The sequence below is a fragment of the Choristoneura fumiferana genome, chromosome 11 (assembly GCF_025370935.1).
Source record: "Choristoneura fumiferana chromosome 11, NRCan_CFum_1, whole genome shotgun sequence".
NCBI classification, from domain to species: domain Eukaryota; kingdom Metazoa; phylum Arthropoda; class Insecta; order Lepidoptera; family Tortricidae; genus Choristoneura; species Choristoneura fumiferana.
This window is the reverse complement of record NC_133482.1, coordinates 16,439,631-16,454,648: the sequence shown is the minus strand read 5'-3', so window position 1 is coordinate 16,454,648 and position 15,018 is coordinate 16,439,631. Positions and strand designations below refer to the sequence as shown.

At 38.0% G+C, this 15,018-nt stretch overlaps 1 long non-coding RNA gene and 1 pseudogene across 1 annotated transcript in view; both read right to left on the bottom strand.

Moving 5' to 3' along the window:
* The window catches only part of LOC141432899 (uncharacterized), a 205,105-nt gene that overhangs the window by 134,391 nt on the left and 55,696 nt on the right, over nucleotides 1-15,018 (bottom strand). The window lies entirely within an intron of this gene.
* The window catches only part of LOC141432935 (uncharacterized), a 56,767-nt pseudogene that overhangs the window by 347 nt on the left and 41,402 nt on the right, over nucleotides 1-15,018 (bottom strand).

The following is a 15,018-nucleotide window of genomic DNA, read 5'->3' as shown; positions in this document are numbered from 1 at the left end:
CAAATGTTTTTCTTTTCTGTAAATTGTGCATAATTTTAAGTTTGATGTCGAAATAAAGTTGTGTCTATGTCTATGTCTAAATGATCAGCACCGCCCGCCCATGAGCATCAACAACTCAAGGTGAGTCACTAGTCTGTTCCTGGCCTAGAAAGAAGGTATAATAAGCACTTTATTAGAAAGCAGAAATTGGTTCAACAATTTTACCGTACTTGCTTTTAGTCGCGGCTTCGCACGCGTAAATATTTAAACCTAGCAATGAAATTGATATTCCTGGAATTTGCAAAATAATTCCATGGGTATCTCCAATACTAAAAACTTGAATTTCCTTAACGATGCATTGAAAAACGCGAGCCATATTTAGGGGCTGTTTCACCATCCATTGATTAGTGTTAACCGACGGTTGAATGTGATGCCGTCTCCGTCTCTTCGAACAAAACAAATAGAGACGGCATCACACCTAACCGCCAGTTAATCAATGGATGGTGAAACAGCCCCTTAGTGTCTTTAATCCTAGTGGTTACGCTAATGTTACATTAGAAAAATTATTATAGTCGTCGTTTGTTGCATCATGGATACCTGTTAGGTAGTTTTTGAAATTCTCATGAAAATTTAGTAAAACCCCAGAAATCCAATATCATTGCCAGATTATTAAATCTGGAATTTATTCGCACTTCGCACCCATTAGATTACGCGTGCGAAGCCGCGAATAAATTCTAGTCCGAAATAAAGATTTATTTAACCCGTAACGCGTCCTATAGACTACGAGTACATTAGTCCCTAACTTTTTTTGCGAGAAATGTCCTTAGGACTACTAACTGGTAGTCTCTAGAACATTTCCCGCACATAGGCATGGGAGCATTTCTTATTTTACCTATTCCTTATACTAAATAGCTAACAACTTGACAGATGAGTTCACCGACATTGAGATTCCAACGAAAAACTCAGCCTATTGGACACATTGTATGTGATCATTTAATTTGAGCGTGGAAAAATCCGTTCATAAAATGATTGATAGAATTCGATGAAAGGATGTTTCGTTCCTTTCATACCTAGGGGCGTTATTCTGAGAGGTCCTTTTCAATGCTTTTTTGGTTAAGTTTACAAGTCAGTTGTATTTTGTTTTATTCACCAATGCCTCTAGGACGGGGCAGCACGTTTGCCGTATGCACTGAGAGAGGTGGGCACAGGTTAGCAGTCAGTGGATGCCCCACGATGGGTATCGGCGCCGCGGCCAAGCCGGAGATGGCTGGAAGATCTGGAAGCGTTCTCCAGTGTCCAGTGTGTGTGTCCAGTGGCTCATTTATACCAATCTTATACCAATTTATCAAACTCTTGTCTTCTCTCCATTACTCTGCTATCGGAGGTTGGACAACATCATGGCGATTCTGACTTTGGAGGCCGCTGCTCTAAGCAAGAAAATGGTACTGCAGTTGAACCAGTGTCGCAAATTCTTCAGCCACAAGTGTCTTCTTCTGCCCACGCTTCTCTTTCCGCCAATCTTCCCCTGGATAATAAGCTGGAGAACTCTTTACTTGGCGAACTCTTGTGTTATAAGTTAATTCCTATTTGAGGTCTGACAATTTTAAGAAAATGAAAGACAGCCTACAGTTTGAGCTATGGTTTAACAAGCAAAAGTTTATGAGTTTCGCATTTAACCCACAGAAAAAATACAGAATAAGCCCGGAAGACTCAGTTTAAAGCTCGTCCTTTGAATTTCGAAAAACTCAAAGGCTCGAATTTGAACCCACAATCCTCCGCTTGAAGACATAGATCAAATTCAAATTATTATTTTTTACTTATTCATAAATAGGCCGCAATAGGCACTTTTACACGTCTTTTTTAAACTACCAGCGCTTTCGGAAAGACCATCACTGCCAAGAAGAATACGCCGCAAGAAACTTGGCAAGATTTATTTTTTCAAAATAAAATAATTACAAATAACGTATTCAAAAACTACAGTATAAAATTAAAGAAAAAATTACACGTAAAGAACAGAAGGGTCCCTTGTTACAATTTATTTTTAGTTTTATATAAATTAAAAAAATATTAAAAAAATACGTAGAAACTTTTTTGTTTTTTTGATTACTTAGACGAAGATTTTATTTTATGCACTAGAGCAAAAAAGTCATTTTATGTCGCCTAGATACAACATAAACACGAACTTTACGAACGTGAGAAGTGAAAAATATATTTAATCACCATTGGCGAATTTGAATAGAAACTAGCGCAATTTTTTAGGCTAAAAGGAAACACATTCATCAAAAATACCAGAATAAGACCTTAAGTGCCCAACGAAGTCCTCCATTTATGTCACTCACGTCCTGCTGTGAATACCTAACTCATATTGTAGTTGCGGCACTCTTTTTTACTAAGCTTTTTATGTTACAATTCCGTTTTTGCACATTAATAATATTGTAATAACCCTACGGCTATGCTCGGGGTTTCTCTGCGGGATAGAATTAGAAATGATGATATCCGCAGTAGAACTAAGGTTACCGACATAGCCCGAAGAATTGCGAAACTAAAGTGGCAGTGGGCGGGGCACATTGCTCGCAGGACTGATGGCCGATGGGGCCAGAAGGTTCTCGAATGGCGTCCGCGGACCGGGAGACGAGCTGTCGGTAGGCCTCCAACAAGATGGAGCGACGACCTGGTTAAGATCGCGGGAAGACCGGTCTGAGTGGAGAGCCTTGGGGGAGGCCTATGTCCAGCAGTGGACGTCTTTTGGTTGACATGATGATGATGATAACCTTACGCAGTTTCATAAAAAGAAAATTGAATACAGCTCATTTTTTTTAATCTAGGCCATTTGGCGAATGTTATGGCTCCGTAATAATAAGCATCCGTAGCAACAAGACAAAAGAACAGCTACGAGTATTTAAGCTGTCTATGGACAATTGGACAAAGCGAGATTTAGGAGTTGATCGTTAACTTTTAATGAAGAAGTGGCACTACAAGAAGCCCACAGATGAACTAAAGCTTCCCCCTAAGAATACCATAATGAAGAACAGCGTCCCATCAAAACAACAAGTAACACAAGTAACAAGTAACATAGTTTTAGTGCTAGTTCTAGTCTTAGTTTTAGGTGGTACTTTTGGAGCCAAAATAAATCTTTCTTTCTTTCTTTCTTTCTTTCCATCAGCACATTGAACCATTGGGTTACCCGGTCGAAAAAGTTGGTCTGCTTAATGAGAGGCCTGCCAACGCTGCGACTTTCGTTCCAGTTCGTGACTCGAGAACCTATCACCAAATGGTTTTCTGTTCTTTGAACGATGCAACCCTTCCACTATATTTTTAGAGCTGTATCGGTGACTCTAGTTCTTCGCCGAATTTCCGTATTCCGCATTGTATCGCCCACAGTAACTTCTAGCATGATTTTCTTAATAGATCGTTCAGTTACTCTGAGCCTCTCCAAAAATGAATAGTCTAACCATTTTTGTTGGCCTGTAATAGTGTACAACTGCAGAAGAAAATACTTTTCTTATGTTTCATCAATTATAGGAGAAATTTCTTTCTTTTTCTATTCTATATAACTCTTTTTTAGGGTTCCGTAGCCAAAATGGCAAAAACGGAACCCTTATAGTTTCGCCATGTCTGTCTGTCTATCTGTCTGTCTGTCCGTCTGCGGCTTTGTTCAAGGACTATCAATGCTAGAAAGCTGTAATTTTGCACGAATATATATGTAAAGTAAGCCGACAAAATGGTACAAAAAAAAATTTTTTTAGTGTACCTGCTATAGACGTAAAGTGGAAATGTTTTTTTTTCTCATCCAACCTTGTAGCGTGGGGTATCGTGGGAGGTGCTAAAACTATTTTTCGATTCAGTGATTTATTTGCAAAATATTCAACTTTAAAGTACCAATTTTCTTTAAAATAGAGCTTCCCCCCACCTTTAAAATCAAAACCGGTGGGTGGAAAAATTAAAAAAAAATCAGGATGGTAGTAAGTATATCAAACTTACAAGGGAAACTATAACGGTTAAGTTTCCTTGAGAATTATTAGTAGTTTAAGACTAAATAGCAGAATAAGGTATAAAATATACCTTAACTTGGTATATTCCGTACAAAATACGAAATCCCTACAAAAATATTACTCAATTTTTTCGTAATGGCTACGGAACCCTATTTTGGGCGTGTCCGACACGCTCTTGGCCGGTTTTCTTATCATAAACAACTTCAAACGAATTAAATACCGTATAGCTTCTAAACTGCAGTTTAGTTAAAAACAAACTGAAAAGAATAAAGTTAAATTAACTAATGTAACTCACTTGGCAGATACCCAGCAAGTTGATACGGATTTACTATCTAAAGCGCACCTTGCTTGCTCGATTGGCTTTTTAGGAAATTCGGCTTTTCATATACCCATGAGGTTTTAAAGAAATACGAGTTGATAAACACTCCACGTGAAGCCGATGAAGCACGATGAAGCCGTGGTGGCCTAGTGGTTTGACCTATCGCCTCTCAAGCAGAGGGTCGTGGGTTCAAACCCCGGCTCGCACCTCTGAGTTTTTCGAAATTCATGTGCGGAATTACACTTGAAATTTACCACGAGCTTTGCGGTGAAGGAAAACATCCCATTTCATCAACAAGTTCCGCACTGGGCCCGCGTGGGAACTACGGCCCAAGCCCTCTTGTTCTGAGAGGAGGCCTGTGCCCAGCAGTGGGACGTATATAGGCTGGGATGATGAAACACTCCACGTTACAGGAATTAGTGCGGCACTATGAATCTGGATGCATCCAATCATTAGAAAACCTTTTGTACAATGCTCAGGCTAGTAAAGTGATTTATGTTTTACATTTAGGCAAGAAACCGTTGAAAAGCTTAATAAAGTTTTGGCACTTGAGGTATCCCATCTTAGGCCTCTAGGTTGGCAACGCATCTGCAATCCCCCTGGTGTTGCAGGTGTCTATGGGCGGTCGTGATCTCTTACCATTAGGAGACTCACTTGCTCGTTTGTCATCCAGTTGAATAAAAAAAAATACATTACACTCGTTTACCAAAACAGTAAATATGTATTTCGTTCATTTGGTTGGAATAATTGTATTTTGTATAATAATTAAGAGATTTAAAAGAAAGATCTTTTTCACATTTTTCTTGAAAAGGTGAAAATTTGCATTTACGTTAGTGCTGCGTTAAAGGTGAAAATTGTTCAGTACATAAAAAATATCCGTTTACATACTAAACGTTTACATATTTCTGGTGTACAATAAAGAGTCATTGTACTCGTATTGTATTGTATTGATGGAAAATCAGCAAAAACACACCCGCAAACCAATTGCACATCCAGAAGCCACCAAGCCTAACAGCAGTTTACTCATCTATTGACACATTGTTTCCAAAGCTACCGCCAGCAAAAATCATAACACGAGACCCGACACAATTTACATAATGGGCCAGTCACTATAGGGACCTAAACTCAATAAAGGCCCGGAGGGACCATGATAATGCCCTTTGCATTTACACAAGCCCCTGTTTGGTCCTCCAGAGATAACTGCCTGATAGTATGGCCTAATGGGTGTTCTTTAAAGTTGGGAATTTATGTCCAATACCCGGGTTTATGATGCTTATGATATTTTATTTGATCCCGTAAAGCTAGGCTAGGTTTATTTGGAGTACTAAAAGTGATTTTACTTTTGAATATGTGCCATAAAAATGTAATAACCTATTGTTATACCGGAGGATGGAGTGGACATTTCCGTTAGAGTTCGTTCCGTTAGAGCTGTTTGGTTGATTCACGAATATCTGGCAGGGGATCTTTATGTCTGCAATATTTTTATAAGTTATAATGTAATATTTGTCATAATTTTTATTATTCACAATTTTTTTCCCGCTGAAACCGTACAGTTTTCATAATTTTTTAGATGGTCGTCCTGCAGAACTCTATAGGTTAGGTTAGTACTTAAATGTTTTATAACAATTCTGTAAAATAAATGGTTTCAGAGAAAAAAAGTTATATCAAAGATTACATTATGACTAACAATTTTCGACCAGTCGATATAGACCCTTCTGGCAGGCACTTCTCTTGGCCCGGGTGTCTAGGTGGCGCGGTGGAGTAGCGGCTGGACGTGCTGGACGGAGCCTCTTGAGCAACCGGTGCGCTGGCCAGGTGGATACTGGTGCAGATGATGAAGAAGAGACTTCGGAGAGTTCTACTTCGTAGGGAGTCGCCTTGAGTTCGACGTTTGTATCGATACCAGTGAGACACGCCTTTGACTTCATCTGCACTTAACATCAGGTGGGATAGGAGTCAATCACGGTCAGAGTTTTCATGTAAAATCAATGGGGAATAAATGAAAATTTTTAGAAACGCTTGAAATTTTTTTTATCGATAGGAATAACCTTTCTAATAAACAGAAAAAAATATCAGATTTTAAAGTAGCATCAATTAATTAAAAAAAAATTAAAGAGTTTTCTCTACCGCCAAATTACGACAGTCCGGTCGGTTACGGGTTGTTCCAATAGTCCAGAATAAAAAACATTAAAAAAGAATTTATGTGTTTTTGACTCGATCGTTTTGATAGGTGACACTCTTTACCGGGCCGAATAATACCGACCCTGTTTTTCATGTACACGCTTATAGAAATTGACATGAGCTTCTATGAGTGTGTAGATGAAAAACAGGGTTGGTATTTCCATGTCGGTAGTCTTACAATGTTTTGGTTTTCACAGGTTAGTCTTATAATGTTTTGGTTTTCACTGTTGAAATAAATAAATAATGATCATGTTGAAATAAATAAATATAATAAAGTTTTGGCCTTAATGAAAGCGTACCCTAAGATCCCATCGAAGTGAAAATTATGTTAACAAATCGCAAAAGTTTATCTCTTTAGCCCAAGTTAATTCGAGCGAAGTTAAAGGAACCATATCTTATGTCGCGTAAACTGTCATAACGGAACGTGTAAGATGCTATGAAAGGTGACACTTCCACTACCATTCCAAGACATGAGCGATAGCGGGCCGAGACTTCCTCGTAATTTGATCTGCATAAACCAAAAATTCCTTATTACGAGCACTAACGTATTGAATTATTATAAAAAAAAACTACAGATTATGTCTCACTGCCTATAATTTTCAATTAAAGTCTGTGGTGTCTTTCACGTCTTGCATTTTTAACGAAAAACGCTACCCGCCGACAACCTTGTTACTTTCCGTATTAATATGACATTATTGCTGTGATTAAATGTCTCTGTTGACTTCCGGTTTCCGCCGCTGTGGAAGCCGTCGCTGACAGGAGTCAGGCATACGCGGTGCCTCTTTTTTCCAGGCTCGCGTGCGGGATATTGGTTTTTACTTCGTTTTGATGCCACATTTGTTTTGTAATGTGTGAATATAAAAAGTATAAAGAGCGTACATGAAACTTTTTGTCGATATCCGAACGGTTCTTATAAATTCTTGGAAATGTACTGCGAAATAAGTCTCTGTAAAAAAAAACACTTTTTACGTACTCGTAAGCCTTCACCTATTACTTATTGTAACTTTTGTTGACTGTAGTTTTTATTGAGCATTTTTACAGTCATTATCATCTAAGTCAATTAAATCACTAAACGCTGGTGAAATTTTTGTTTGCAAAATACACGAACATTGAAAGTTAAACAAAATGAAGGTTTCCAAAAAAATCACCCGAAAGGGTTCGTAAAGATATTTTTTTCCGGACCACGCGCATTTTGTTAAGTGGGCGGGCAGCTGCCCTCCCCTTCCCCCCCCCTGGTAATTGTATGTTCTACAATATATTATGCCCCGTTTACCTATGAAGCAGGATCCCTTGCGGGTGTTTGCCCTACACACTACATATACCGTGTGTTTCATGTGTCTTTGTGTAGAGTGTCTGACAAAACAAGCGCGGGCGATCTGACCTAAGAAATCTGACTTGCCCCCCCCCTAGGCCAGAACCAGAAGCTGGGTACGCCCCTGCGCGACCCGATATTTAACGCTACATCTCACCCTTTACACCACACACACGTCTCTATGAGTGAAAATTCTCCGGAAAATGATAAATTGGGAGTGTGACGGGCTCCGAATTTTGATGGTGTCCCTTTTGTGTCGTATCGTGTTTCAAAGTGTACTCCCTGAATTAGAGGGGACGGCCTGTTATTACGCACAAAGAGGTCCGAATTGTGGTCAGAAGGGGCCAATGGACTCAGAACAAGTCTCCTGATTACGTACCAGAGGTTTAGTTAGAATGTCAAAAGTATTTATGTAGTTTGGACGTGAATGCGCCTAGATAATTGGGACGGCGCTCGTGAATGGGAATTCGAAGGGACTATTCCTGGACTGATTGCTTAATTTGGGTCTTGCAATTTCTTAATTGGCTATTTGACGTGTGAATGAGAGAGCTGCTGATTTACTCGGGTTTGTATTAAAAATTGGCTGGTTATTGACAGCTGAAGTGAATGCATTTAGAGTTCCACTCCCAAAAGATTCACGTGAGTGGTTTTTCTGAATAAATTTTCGCCTCACCTTAAGGATATGCTATCTATATAAACTAAAAAAAAAACTATTATTTAGTCTATCTACCACAAAACGTCATAACTCCTCTCCTTTTTGTTTTTTTTTTCTCGTGGGGTCAAATTGATTTGTATGGCCTAAAGATCAGTCGTTCCGACTTTCATGCTTTTAACACCGGGTCTATAATGCCTCCCTTAACGTTAAACTTTCGATTTGGTTTATCTATAAATACGGTATAGGTATGGTATGGTACGGTATGGAACGGTATGCCGTTGTTTGTCATAATCGTTGCTCGTCATTTATCTTTGGTCATAATTTCAATAGTCATAATTTTCTTTCGCCCCCTTTCATTAGTCATAACTATTGAATTTCATACACTTATTGGTCATAACATTTAATGTGGTGATTGTATCAAAAGGTAGAAATTAAAAAGGAATATTATTATTTGACATAACGCTTAATAGTCAGAACTATTGAATTTCGTACTACCGTTATTGGTCATAACATTTAAAATGAGGTAATTGTATTGAAAGGTTGAAGTTCAAAAGGAATATTATTATTTGACATAACGCATTTCTGTCAGCTGGTACTTTTTGTAAGGGGTCACAGTTCTAACCTAACCTAACCTACTTTTCTGGCAACTGTTTTTTGTAAGGGTCGCAGTCCTAACCTAAAGCGGCAATTATGTCGTTCCCCTAATGCGGTCGCCGAATGTTTTTCAAACTACTTCGGCGAACGAACGACGTCTTTACATTAGTCTGTCCGTCTACTGCGGCAGCCATATTAAGGCGGTGGCAGCTGTCGCTCGCCGAATGCGGTCGACTACCGTGTTCTTTACACTTTTGCGGTCGCCACATACAGCATGCGGCGAACTACTCAGTGTAATTGCCGCTTTACCTTACCTGCTTTTTTGTCAGCTGGTTCTTTTTAAAAGAAGTCACAGTTTTAACTTTCTAATGTTTTAATCTATGACATGTATTATTTCTGAATTTTAAAATTATTCCTTTAAAGCATTAGATAATAAAATGGTATGAATAATTATAATAGTAAATATAAAAATATGACCTACAATATTTATGAAAAATAAAAAGTATGCCTTTTGATATTATGCTGATCAATTTTATGACTTTTGTCTTGTACGGCATGTAACATTATTTTACTTAATCATTATATTTATTTCGCGTTATACCTACAACGATTATGACTATTGATCATTATGACAAAAAATAATATGGGTACCAAGTTCTGACTATCGAAAATTTAAACAATAAAATTATGGGTGTCAAAGGGATCCCTTTTAACACCATGTGCAGCTTTTTACTGAATTTCGGGGTGTATACCGCTAGCACTACGTCTACTGGGTCAATAATCTTGCAAATTCATTTCGACTCACCTTCAGACTATGGTTGGATTAACTTTAATTTGGTATAAGTATACCTATTTATAAGCCAGTACCTACAGTCAACAAAAGTACAGTCAGTTTGTATGAACAATGAAATTTTAAATAGAAACTTGTTTCAGGATAAAAACACCTTAATTGGAGCAAAACCTTAAGACAAAGAATATCAGAAATCTCTAGAGCTTACAAATGAGATATTACGAAAAGTAGCTTTCACATTGAGTTACAATATTCATATTTTCCGGCCAAATTCACGTTCATTGGCTGCGCGTAAGAAACAGAGAACTTCTAATTGAAAGTGGCGGACGTCAGAAAAAACCTACTGTACTGTTTACGGGATGAAGAGCCTAGTCAGTTTATTTTCAAAAAAATGTGACCTTATGCCTGCTCAGTGCGAGATGGACTTGCACACCAAGGTTTCTGCGATATAAGAACAGTTTTTATTTCATTTTAAGACATCTGTTGGGTGGAAAAATTTGAAAAAAATCAGGATGGTTGTAAGTATATAACGGCTAAGATTGCTTAAGAATTATTAGTAGTTTAAGAGCAGCCTAAGGTATAAAATATACGTAAACTTAGAAGATTCCGTACACAATACGAAATCCTTCGAAAATTATTGCTTGATTTCTTTGTAATGGCTGCGGAACCCTATCTTGGGTGTGTCCGACGCACTCTTGGCCGGTTTTATTAGTTTTTAACTCGGTTGTATTTCTGATTTTTCGTAAGTCTTCTTACATTACGTATCAAGAAGCCACACAGCTTTCGTTTTTCTTTTTGAGGAACCTACAAAAATGTAAGAAAACCAGTTAGCTTTACTCAAGTAGACTTACAGCGAAACCTAACGCTTCAAACTCAGCTCAAATACTACCCTATAATTACTAAAAACGGAAGCTGAAATTACAGAATACGAACCGTCGGAAACTTTGCAGGAACCGCCTCTCTCCAATTATGCTAACTTGCATCTGCAATCGACCAGAGTCCAGAACCGATTGACTCAGAACTGGAGTAGCCTGTGATTGTTTGCTTTGAGGAAGTTAGATAGTCGGGTGTGAATGTCTGAATACGTATCTAGTTGGCCAATCATTCTGTTTGGCTTTGAGCGCGCGAATGCGATATTGGGAATAAAATGAACACCAACATTTTCAGAATCCCAAACCTTATTAGCAAAAAGATTTATAGTCGAAAATGGGAGTTGGAGAGGATTTGCATCCATTTGTTTAATGGATGAAAAGTATTTTATATCAAATTTTATTTGTTAAAAAAATACGTGTTAAATTTATAGTGAGGTTTGCTAAAAATTCCTGGGCAGTAAAGGACCGTGAACTCAATACAAGCACTCATCTCCGAGTTTTTCGAAAATTAAGCGCCAGCAGAAACTTGTCATCTCATCATTTTGGTCTACATTTGTTTCACAGCAGGACACAGGCCGTCAGAGTGGGCAACCGGTGGATGAAAATGGCGAGTTGTCCTTCATTGTGGCATTTTAAGCCGGAGGCCTTTGTTCAGCAGTGGACATCTTCCGGCTGATAATGATGGTGTGAACGCAAACGACAACATGAAGTTTTATTTAGGGTTCCGGAGCCAAAATGGCAAAAACGGAACCCTTATAGTTTCGCCATGTCTGTCTGTCTGTCTGTCCGTCCGTCCGCGGCTTTGCTCAGGGACTATCAATGCTAGAAAGCTGTAATTTTGCACTGATATATATGCAAACTATGCCGACCAAATGGTAAAATAAAAAAAATAAAAAAATGTTTTAGGTTATCTCCCATTGACGTAAAGTGGGGGTGTTTTTTTTTTCACATCCAACCCTATAGTGTGGGGTATCGTTGGATAGGTCTTTTTTTAGGGGTTTGCTAAGACGATTTTACGATTCAGTGATTTGTTTGCGAAATATTCAACTTTAAAATACAAATTTTCATAAAAATTGAGCGTCCCCCCCGTCCCCCCCGTTCCCCCTCTAAAATCTAAACAGGTTGGTGGAAAAATTTGAAAAAAATCAGGATTGTAGTAAGTATATCAAACTTTCAAGGAAAATCATACCGGCTAAATTTGCTTGAGAATAATTAGTAGTTTATGAATAAATAGCAGCCTAAGGTATAAAATAGACCTATACTTGGAAGATTCCGTGTAAAATATGAATTCCTTACAAAAATATTGCTTATTTTTTCGCAATGGCTACGGAACCCTATTTTGGGCGTGTCTGACATGCTCTTGGCCAGTTTTTTAATTACTATGAAAGGAAAGAATTTCCCATTACTCGCCACTAGGTACCATGAATACATTGATACTCAAGTAGAGTCAGTGCCTTTTAAGAAAGTATGACCTCTGTAAGAAATTATTCAAAAGCCCCTTGAAGTTAAGTGGCTAGGCTGTTTTTTCCGGTTTATAGCAGGATGATTTACCGTGGACCGACACTGCCCGGGTAAACCCGGTAAATGGACTGACCATTAGTTTGGATCCCTTTCAGGGCTAGTTCCTTTTATTTTTATTTATTTTTTTCCCGGCTAGCTTTAGAGTTTGTGGATTGATTAAATCATTGGGTTTACCCTTGATCTACATTTTTAAATGGAATACTAGATTTAATACGCCTATAATAAATAATACCAGTCAACCAACAAGGAGGAGTTTAGTATACAATGTGTGGCCCAGAACCGGGGATAATATTAAAAACAGAGGATCTATAGATCACTGGTAGGTAATTGGATCATCATGGTCCCACTTAATTAATATCAAAACTTAACTTTTGCTATTTTTTTCTAACAAACTTAATCGTAAATTCAATGTACGCCATCCTAGAACCCAACTGACGTCGCCTGTCACGCTACAAATATCAAACATTTTGCTTTACATTGCTTCTTCGAATAAACTTTAAAGTGTAATAAAAATTGAAAAACGACACTCTCAGAAGGGCGCTCGTTAGTGCCAACGTTCCCGCTGCTCTGGAGCCCCAGATTGTACGGAGCGATGGCAAGCGCCTTGACGGAACGTCGTTGATACCCTGGAAGACTGGCCGTGCGCTGGTGTGGGACGCTGTACAGATACCCTGGCGGCGTCCTACCTACCAGCAACTACCAAATGTCCGGGGGCGGCGGCAGACGCCCGGGAACGCCTCAAGGTCACAAATTATAGCTGTCTCGGCGCCGACGACTCTAGGTCCTTGGAGTAAGGGTGCGCTGGAGCTACACAGGGAGCTCAGCAATAGGTTAAGGGAGGCAACAGGCAACCCTCGCTCTCTTTTTTAATTAAAGTTTTAGTTTTTGTTATTTTAATTGAATAGTAGTTTTAGTCCTATGAATATTTTGTATTTTCTTGATATTTCTTAAAAAAAGTGTCCAAACTCGAATGAGATGTTTTACCTACAAAATAGTGATAATTGAACACTATTAGAAGACGCTTATGTTGCGTTGAACTTGATTTAAGTAGTTAATTTATATTTTTTTTCACGGCGCCATCAGACAGCAGAATTGGGTATTCAAAATTAACTTAAGCTAAATATCTTTACAAGTTTCTTAAAAAAGGATTATTTAAAAAATATTTAACACACACGCGGTGAACGAAGTGATTTTGTTGTAATTGTATGAATGTTTATACTCGTATTGGTTCTTTTTCGTTCTTCTGAAGTACGGGACACGGTACCCTTTAAAGATCTATTCGTAGTGAAGCATAAATAAAATATTTACTTTAGTCCCACTTTCGCATTGGCTTAAAAAAACAAATTTCTACCCAATTGATATTTTCTACATTTTTAGGGTTCCGTAGCCAAATAAAAAAAAACGGAACCCTTATGGATTCGTCATGTCTATCCGTCCGTATGTCACAGCCACTTTTTCCGAAACTATAAGAACTATACTGTTGAAACTTGGTAAGTGTGAAGCGCATTAAGATTTTCACACAAAAATAGAAAACAACAATACATTTTGGGGGTTCCTCATACTTTGAACTGAAACTCTATTTTTTTTCATCAAACCCATACGTGTGGGGTATCTAGTAGGTCTTCAAAAATGATGTTTCTAATATCATTTTTTTCTAAACTGAATAGTTTGCGCGAAAGACACTTCTAAAGTGGAAAAATGTGTGTCCCCCCCTGTAACTTCTAAAATAAGAATGATAAAACAAAAAAATATATATGATGTACATTACCATGCAAACTTCCACCTAAAATTGGTTTGAACGAGATCTAGTCAGTAGTTTTTTTTTTAATTACGTCATAAATCGTAAAGTAAAGGAAACTTTTATATTATGTTACACTTGGCCGCTTTTTGTTCATTCGTTTTGCAATTAAAGAAAAACTACGCTATTTTCTTTTCTGAAGCGTTTCCTCTTTTGGAACAACGGCTGGTTGTAACATGGAAAATAAAACTCGGAACTCTTCTAAAGTTCTATTAAAATGAATAAAGAATGGCGTCAGCCGAGATTTTTTTTCGAACAAAGACATTTCACAACGTTTTGTGATGAGCTCGTGTAATTTAAAAAAGGAGTGTGAATATCGCAGATTAATCCACATTCACATATTTATCTGTCGTGTTGTGTCGTGACGCATCAGAACGGTATTGGTTTCATACATTTTTATAAGGTTGAGTTCACATTTACCTAAAATAAAAAATAAAAAAAAAAATTTAAGCTGTTTATTTCAAGCAAAAAAAAACAAAAAGCATTTTACAATAATAAAAGTGAGTCCTTAATCCTAATTTTAAGGATTTTGCGTGGCCTCGGTTAGCGAAAGACTGAGTTACTCACGCGTAATTAGTCTAAGTATACATGCGAGTAGGTATTTAATTTATTATATAATTATAATCTGATGCAGTGTGTTGTGACGCCTTGTGTTGTGATCACAACACAACACGACGGATAAATGTGAATGCGGTTTTATACTTACGCACTTCGAATTGGCGTTGGAAAATCGTGTTCGAACGTTTTCGTCCGAAAATTCACTTTTTAAATCAGCGGGTAGTTTTTCGTAAAAATAATTGTTGGTATAAAGGGTGGGCTCTTTAAGGTAGACTTCCGAGTAGAGCGGCTCCGGCGTCACTAACGCAGCGACAGTAACGCGGCGATAGAGCAATAGTATTATGCAGTATCTGCAGTTATCGATTCAATTCCCTGTTGTTTTACAAACACACAGATCCCTTAACTCCGTGTCCTATGTTGGTACAGCTTTTTTCTCACAAATATATT